The following is an 8,972-nucleotide window of genomic DNA, read 5'->3' as shown; positions in this document are numbered from 1 at the left end:
AAGGCAGCTACGTGCCGGGGAAGAAGACCAGGACGCGGACACGTGAGTGCGGCCAGTCACTGCCTCTCTGCACAGAAGACGTTCTAGTTTGTGGCCCACGGTGGGGGTGGGGTGGGGTGGGGTGGGGTGGGGAGGTCCTTCCATTTCTTTGTACTTGCACCTGCTCAAGCAAGAGGGTTGCTGCTGTCGCTGTGACTGATAAAGGCAGGACCAAGAGCTAGGGTGTGACTCTCACCCTCTCAGCTTCAGGTGAAATGTCACCCAGGTTCCTCCCATGGGAATGGCTGTGCTCACCCAAGCCTTTATCTCCAGCCCGGCTCCTGCCACAAGCTGCTTCTCCCCAGGCCTCGTTTGAAATCGATCTGCCGCAACAGTTGCAAACCCCAGCTGTTCTTTTATTCCTTGGCGAGTAGCTAGAGAATCAATTATCCCTGCCCTCAGCGAACTGCAGCGTCTGCTGATCTGCCCAAGGATAGGATTGAAGGTCTCAGCCCCACCCCGCCCATAAAGCTGTACTTAATCTGGACCTAATCACTTGAACAACTGCTTTTTACCCATGATCCCCACCTGGCAACACCAAAACACCGCCTCAGACCTTCAAGAGTCTAGGATCCCTAGCCCTCAAGGAGAATAGGGACAGGCATGCATACTAATCTCCATTTTACACATGCAGCACGTACAGAAGGGTTAGAAAAGCAAAGTCTTGTTTATCTGCAGCAAACCTGCCGCCATCTTTATGTCACTATGTCATCTTTATCTCACTATGGGCTTCTGACAGTAATAGTCTGTGGTCTACTGGTCTCTGCCTGGGAAAATTCTTGGAGTGTCTGCATATGGGACCCCCAATTCAAATTTGATTAGAGTTCTCAGCATTGCCATCTTAGGATTTATTTACTACCACCTCAGCCTCCACATTTCCACCTACTCTCTTAGTAATTGTGGCAATGAACTCATCACTGAGCCACTGGGAATTGGGGCTCGGTCTCCTTTCAGGACCCACTCAAATTTCTGGGTTTGGTTAATATACTTACTGAGTGTCCACTAGGTGCCAGGCTCTGCTGAACACTGAATTTTGAGGCCAGTGGCCTTACTTCCAATGAGTTCTGCTTTGGAATGTGTTTTTCAGTTGCTTTGCAACAGTGCCATGCAAATGGATTAAATAATAAAATAAAAAAATGTAACAAGATAGTTCACATTCCTTGGGGGGGAAAAAAGCCAGAAATGTCTAGGATGGTGAGCATTCTTAGAAAATTTTCTCTCCTCTCTTATCCTGGGTGGAGTTCCATCAGCAAGACTTCAGTCCTTCAGGGATCGGTGACTGGGGCAAAAAGAGGTCCCCCCAGTGCTCTCCTAACACATGCACCACAACTGAAGCAAGAGAATTTTCTCTGCTCATGAACGAGCCTTTTGTTTCTTGCTTGCAGGATAGTTTACCTTCTTTTACGTATGCAGAGTTTAGTTTTTGTTTTTTGTTTTTCGGTACGCGGGCCTCTCACTGTTGTGGCCTCTCCCGTTGTGGAGCACAGGCTCCAGACGCACAGGCTCAGCGGCCATGGCTCACGGACCCAGCCGCTCCGCGGCATGTGGGATCCTCCTGGACCGGGGCACGAATCCGTGTCCCCTGCACCGGCAGGCGGGCTCTCAACCACTGCGCCACCAGGGAAGCCCGAGAGTTTAGTTTTGAGGTTGTTAAAAATGTATGCGAGGGAATTCCCTGGCACTCCAGTGGTTAGGACTCTGGGCTTTCACTGCCCAGGGTCTGGGTTCAATCTCTGGTCAGGGAACTAAGATCCCACAAGCCACACAGCACAGCCCAAAAAAAAGAAAAAGGAAAAAAAAAAAGTATGGAAATGTACGGAGAGAAAGCCAATTGTTTTCTCAAAGAACATGATTGTTTCTCTGTTAGTGATGGCAGCTTGTAGAAATGTGATGGGGAAAAAAAAAAAAAGAAATGTGATGGGGGAGAGGAGGCATTTACTGAATTTAGGGGCTAACCAGGAAGAATTAGCCCCCAACCTAATAAAGGCACAGTAGCAGTTAATTAGAGAGCAAGGGCCCCTCACTTGTTTGTTTATAAAAAAATTCTTTTGAAATTACATGTTCCATGGTCAAATAGCAAATATTGTCTACCGGTTGTGAGTTGAAGTCCATGTTGACGATTGGCAGTGTTTAAGACAACAACCCCAGCACTTTGGAGGCTCTATATTGAAAGCCAAAAGATCTAGTCAATTGATTGGAATCGGTGACTGTGTACATCAAAAGTATTATTCATATTTTTGAGAACCCAATCTGTGCAGGCTGGGATAGGCACTAGGGATGCAGCCTTGAACAAAACAGAGCCTCTCCTCTCCTGAAACTTATGTTCTACAAGGGGGAGACAAGAAATAAAATAAAGTCAGATGGTGGTAAATGACACGAAGAAGATAAGACAGCGATATTAGAGGATAATGATGGGGGGAGGGGTGCTTTAGTTTGAGTGGTCAAGGAAGACTTCATTGAGAAAGTGACATTTAATCTGAGTCCTAGTTCAAGGAGCCAGTTGAGAGATGATCTGGGGGGAATATTCTAGGCAGAGTGAACAGCAAAGGAACTCGGGACTGAGTTTGGGCCATTTAAGAGGTCCAGCAGGAGTCAGGGGAGCTGGTATACAGTCACTGAGTGAGGCAGTGGTATGAGCCACGATCAGCAAGGTAGGCAGGGGCTAGATCACGGAGGACCTTGTAAGGCATGGTAAAGAATGCATGTTTTAGGGACTTCCCTGGAGGTGCCTTGGTTAAGACTCTGTGCTTCGACTGGGGGAGGGTTTCCCGACGAGGGGGCGACTATGGCAGCTGCGCGGCGGCAGCGGCGGCTGAGACGGAGCGCGCGCCCGGCTTTGAATGAGCGGGGCTGGGACTGAACCGGCAGAGCGCAAGCTCGAGGAAGCGACCGGCAGCGCGCGTGCGCGCGCCTTGTATGCGCGCGCAGCCCGCGGCAGCTCGGAGCCTCCGCCGGGCGGGCGGGGAGGGGGAGGGGCAGGTTTTGATTCCCACCATGGCTATCACACAGTTTCGGTTATTTAAAGTTTGTACCTGCCTGGCAACAGTATTCACATTCCTAAAGAGATTAATATGCAGATCTGGCAGAGGACGGAAGTTAAGTGGAGACCAAATAACTTTGCCAACTACAGTTGATTATTCATCAGTTCCTAAGCAGACAGATGTTGAAGAGTGGACCTCCTGGGATGAGGATGCACCCACAAGTGTAAAGATTGAAGGAGGGAATGGGAATGTGGCAACACAGCAAAATGCTTTAGAACAACTGGAACCTGACTATTTTAAGGACATGACACCAACTATAAGGAAAACCCAGAAAATCATTATTAAGAAGAGAGAACCATTAAATTTTGCCATCCCAGATGGTAGCACAGGTTTCTCTAGTAGACTAGCAGCTACACAAGATATGCCTTTTATTCATCAATCTCCTGAATTAGGTGACTTGGATACCTGGCAGGAAAATACCAATGCATGGGAAGAAGAAGAAGATGCGGCCTGGCAAGCCGAAGAAGTTCTGAGGCAGCAGAAGATAGCAGACAGAGAAAAGAGAGCAGCAGAACAACAAAGGAAGAAAATGGAAAAGGAAGCACAGCGGCTAATGAAGAAGGAACAAAACAAAATTGGTGTTAAACTTTCATAACAAAATTTCCTTCAGATGCATAGTGCCAGTGGGAGAAATATGAGCTCCACAACCCAAGCAACATTTGTATGGAGCTAAGAGTATTTTCAGAATACAAATACACTGCTTGATTTTGATGCATTCATCAGGCCATACAGGACACCAGGCAGGATTCTCTCAAAGTCCCTTGAACTCTTGGTGATTGAGACTCAAAGAACAAAAAGACTTGTGAGACAGTATTTTCTTCAACATGTTCCAACTGTAAGACAATTGTTCGCTGTAGAGAAATTATTACAAATGTAATATATCAGTACCTCTTCAAGCTAGTGTTTCTAGCTAATTAAATGGGTGTAAATTTTATGGTGGGAAAGAACTCTGCTGTCTGTAATGCTTTCCTTCAATGTGCATAATGGTAAAATAAATAATTTTAAATATTCAAAAAAAAAAAAAAAAAAAGACTGTGCTTCCGCTTCAGGGGGCACGGGTTCGATCCCTGGTTGGGAAACTAAGATTCCACCAAAAAAAAAAAAAAAAAAGAATGCATATTTTATTCTAAGGGCAGTAGGGGTTTAAACAGGTGTATGAAGTAATCTGGCTTATATTTATAAAACCAGATACTATAAAACTGTTAGAAGAAAACATAGGCAGAACACTCTTTTTTTTTTTTTTTTTTTTTTTTTTTTTTGCGGTATGCGGGCCTCTCACTGTTGTGGCCTCTCCCGTTGCGGAGCACAGGCTCCGGACGCGCAGGCCTAGCGGCCATGGCTCACGGGCTTCGTTGCTCCGCGGCACGTGGGATCCTCCCGGACCAGGGCACGAACCCGTGACCCCTGCATCGGCAGGCGGATTCTCAACCACTGCGCCACCAGGGAAGCCCAGAACACTCTTTTGACATAAACCACAGCAATATCCTTTTGGATCCATCTCCTAGAGTAATGAAAATAAAAACAAAAATAAACAAATGGGACATAATTAAACTTAAAACTTTTGCAGGCAAAAGAAACCATAAACGAAACAAAAGGACAACACACAGAATGGGAAAAAATATTTGCAAACGAAGCAACCGAAAAGGGATTAATCTCCAGAATATACAAACAGCTCATGCAGCTCAATATCAAAAAAACAAACAACCCAATTGAAAAATGGGCAGAAGATCTAAACAGACATTTCTCCCAAGAAGACATATAGAGGACCAAAAAAGCTCATGAAAAGATGCTCAACGTCATTAATTATTAGAGAAATGCAAATTAAAACTACAGTGAGGTATCACCTCACACCAGTGAGAATGGCCATCATCAAAAGCCTACAAACAATGAATGCTGGAGAGGGTGCAGAGAAAAGGGAACCCTCCTACACTATTGATGGGAATGTAAATTGGTACAGCCACTATGGAGAACAGTGTGGAGTTTCCTTAAAAAACTAAAAACAGAGCTACCAAATGATCCTGCAATCCCACTCCTGGGCATATATCTGGAGAAAACCATAATTCTAAAAGATACATGCACCCCAATGTTCACTGCAGCACTATTTACAATAGCCAAGACATGGAAGCAACCTAAATGTCCATCAACAGAAGAATAGATAAGGAAGATGTGGTACATATATACAATGGACTATTACTCAGCCATAAAAATGAATGAAATAATGCCATTTGCAGCAACATGGATGGACCTAGAGATTACCATACTAAGTGAAGTAAGTCAGACAGAAAGACAAATATCAGATGATATCACTTATATGTAGAATCTAAAAAAATGATACAAATGAACTTATTTACAAAACACAGACTCACAGACTTCAAAAACAAAACAAACTTATGGTTACCAAAGGGAAAAGGTGGGAGGGATAAATTAGGAGTTTGAGATTAACATGTACACACTACTCTATATAAAATAGATAATCGGACTTCCCTGGTGGTCCAGCAGTTAAGAATCTGTCTTCCAATGCAGGGGATGCGGGTTCCATCCCTGGTCAGGGAACTAAGATTCCACATGCCATGGGGCAACTAAGCCCGCGTGTGTGTGTGCACTTGGCTCCCGCATGCCACAGCTAAGACCTGGTGCAGCCAAATAAATAAATACTAACAACAACAACAAAAATAAAATAGATAATCAACAAGGACCTACTGTATAGTACAGGGAACTCTACTCAATATTCTGTAATAACCTATATGGGAAAAGAATATGAAAAAGAATGTATATATGTGTAACTAAATCACTGTGCTGTACACCTGAAACTAACACAACATTGTAAGTCAACTATACTCTAATGTAAAATAAAAATTAAATTTAAAAAATCTGGTTTACATTTAAAAAATATTCTCTGGCTGCTCTGCTCCCCAGTAGGGAACACAGGAGCCTGTCATAGTGGTACAAGTGACACATGATGGTGGCTTGGACAGGGTGGCACCAGGGGACATGGAGGAGAGTAGATAGATATTGATTATGTTTTGGAGACAGAGCCAAATGAATCTGCTCTTTGGATGTGGGGAGAAAAAAGAATGGAGGAAGTTTCCCAGGTTTTTAGCTTGAACAGCTAGCTGCAAAGAGGTGTCATGTATTTAGAAGGGAAAGATGGGGGCAGAGGTGGGAAGGAAGGAGCCTTATGGGGAAAGGATGGAAAGCTACAGTTTGGTTTTTTAAATAAATTTTATTTATTTATTTTTGGCTGCATTGGGTCTTCGTTGCTGCACGTGGGCTTTCTTTAGTTGGGGTGAGCGGGGGCTACTCTTCCTTGCGGTGCACAGGCTTCTCATTGCAGTGGCTTCTCTTGTTGCGGAGCACAGGCTCTAGGCAGGGGGGCTTCAGTAATTGTGGCACGTGGGCTCAGTAGCTGTGGCTCACGGGCTTTAGAGCTCAGGCTCAGTAGCTGTGGCGCACCGGCTTAGTTGCTCCACAACACGTGGGATCCTCCCGGACCAGGGATCGAACCTGCGTCCCCTGCATTGGCAGGCAGATTCTTAACCACTGTGCCACCAGGGAAGCCCTACAGTTTGGTTTTGAGGTACTTTTCACTCACTTGTGTGACGATACAAAGAAGGCCAGTTGAACTAGCACAGAATTGCCTAGAATGGTCCTCCTCACCAGCATGTCTAAGGAACATTTATATACAAGATAAACGCTATCAAGATGCAGACCACTCTCTGAAGCAGGAATGGGGAAGGCTCCCTGGGGCATTTTTTGTTATGTGTGCTCCGCTGTTACAGAAGTGCATTGTATAGGGGTCGTATCTGTATAATAATTCTGACTTTGGTATCAATGAGCTGTTCAATGGTACCACTTGGAACTCTACTGCCTTCAAAAAAAGGGAAGAGGCAGTTCTGCCTCTCAGGATACAGGGTCTGTGTGACCACTGGCATCCAGTCCCTGGGGCCAGGAATGCACAGTGTGCTGGAAAGTCTTCACAGAAGAACAAATGTCCAATCCAAAATGCCTGTACCTTTGGAAAGCTTATTAAAAATTGCTGCTTCTCTCTTTCTTCATCCTTAAAATGAAGACATTAGATGAAATCACTTCTGAGGTTAGAGCCAGCTTCCTTATTCTATGACTCACAAGATGTATGAACAACAGTGGTATAAGCAGGCTTTAAGGAGCCTGGTGGGAGGTTGTGGTGGCCATATGCCAATGCACGGCTCAGGCTCAGCTCTCCTGCTGTGGGGAGCTTGTAGGACTGAGGGCCAGAGCTGCTGACCTTCTGGATCAGAGCCCCTCCTCCCACAGGCTGCTTCCGGTCAATGACTGAGCAAGGACAGGGGACTAATGTGGGCCCATTCCTGCAAGATGCAGACTCCTTTAGTGATCTTTTTTTTTTCAAATCACCATCCTTTACATTTGTTTAAAAACTGCTTTATTGAAGTATGATTGACATATAAGAAAAGCTGCACATACTTAAGGTATACAACTTGATGAGTTTGGAGGTAAGTATATACCTGTGAAACCACACCGCAATCCATGCCATAAACATGTCCATCACCTCCAAAAGTTTCCTTTTTATTATTATTTTGTGATACAAACACTTAACATAAAATCGACTCTTTTAGCAAAATTTTAAGTGTGCATACAGTATTGTTAACTACAAGCACTCTGCTGTACCTAGATCTCTAGGACTTAGTCATCTTGCATAACTGAAACTCTATACCCTTTGGCTAATAACTCCCCACTCCCCACCCCCCACCCCGTCCATGGCAACCACCTTTATACTCTCTGCTTCTATGAGTCTGTCTGTTTTACACCCCTCATATAAGTAGAATCATGCAGTGTTTGTCCTTCTGTGTCTGGTTTATTTCACTTAGCATAATGTCATCCAGGTTCATCCATGTCGTCACAAGTGACAAGATTTCTTTTTTTTTTTTTTTGCAGTACGTGTGCCTCCCACCGTTGTGGCCTCTCCCGTTGCGGAGCACAGCCTCCGGATGCGCAGGCCCAGCGGCTACGGCTCACGGGCCCAGCCGCTCCGCGGCACTTGGGATCCTCCCGGACTGGGGCACGAACCCGCGTCCCCTGCATCGGCAGGCGGACTCTCAACCACTGCGCCACCAGGGAAGCCCGCAAGATTTCTTTTTAATTAATTACTTAATTTATGGCTGCGTTGGGTCTTCACTGCTGTGAGTGTGGGCTTTCTCTAACTGCGTTGAGCGGGGGCTGCTCTTCGTTGCGGTATGCAGGCTTCTTATTGTGGTGGCTTCTCTTGTTGCAGAGCATGGGCTCTAGGCACACGGGCTTCAGTAGTTATGGCACGTGGGCTCAGTAGTTGTGTCACGCAGGCTTCACTGGTTGTGGCTTGCGGGTTCTAGAGCACAGGCTCAGTAGTTGTGGAGCACGGGCTTAGTTGCTCTGCAGCATGGGGGATCTTCCTGGACCAGGGCTCGAACCCATGTCCCCTGCATTGGCAGGTGGATTCTTCCACTGTGCCACCAGGGAAGTCCAAGATTTTCTTTTTTTTAGTCCATTTTTTAAATGGACTCAAGAACTCTCCACTCAAGGATTTTTCAGAACTGCTGCAGCCTCCGACTCTTCTACCCAATCTCTTTCTTTCCCCTTCCTCTTCAGGTGTCAGGTCTGTTGCTGCCTGGAGTCTCTTCCCACTTTCCCTGGCTCCCTCTCCTTCCCCCTGTCACAGATGGTCCCATAGTAAATCTCTTACCTGTCTAATCCCCTCCTGGCTTCTGCTTCTTTGAGGATCTAAACTAACATAGTGTATCATGAAATTGCATTAATCTAGTTTAAGATGGAGATTTTCGACACTATAACAAAGATAACAGTTTTATCAAAGAGTTTCTTGGGGCTTCCCTGGTGGCGCAGTGGTTGAGAGTCCGCCTG

At 45.6% G+C, this 8,972-nt stretch overlaps 1 pseudogene; it reads left to right on the top strand.

Annotated features, from left to right (window-relative positions):
- The first annotated feature begins 2,997 nt into the window (after positions 1–2,997).
- Positions 2,998–3,815, top strand: LOC131766277 (receptor-binding cancer antigen expressed on SiSo cells pseudogene; annotated as a pseudogene).
- The last annotated feature ends 5,157 nt before the right edge of the window (positions 3,816–8,972 follow it).

This window comes from Kogia breviceps, chromosome 12, assembly GCF_026419965.1.
Source record: "Kogia breviceps isolate mKogBre1 chromosome 12, mKogBre1 haplotype 1, whole genome shotgun sequence".
Classification (NCBI taxonomy): domain Eukaryota; kingdom Metazoa; phylum Chordata; class Mammalia; order Artiodactyla; family Physeteridae; genus Kogia; species Kogia breviceps.
This window is presented reverse-complemented; position numbering and strand designations above follow the sequence as displayed.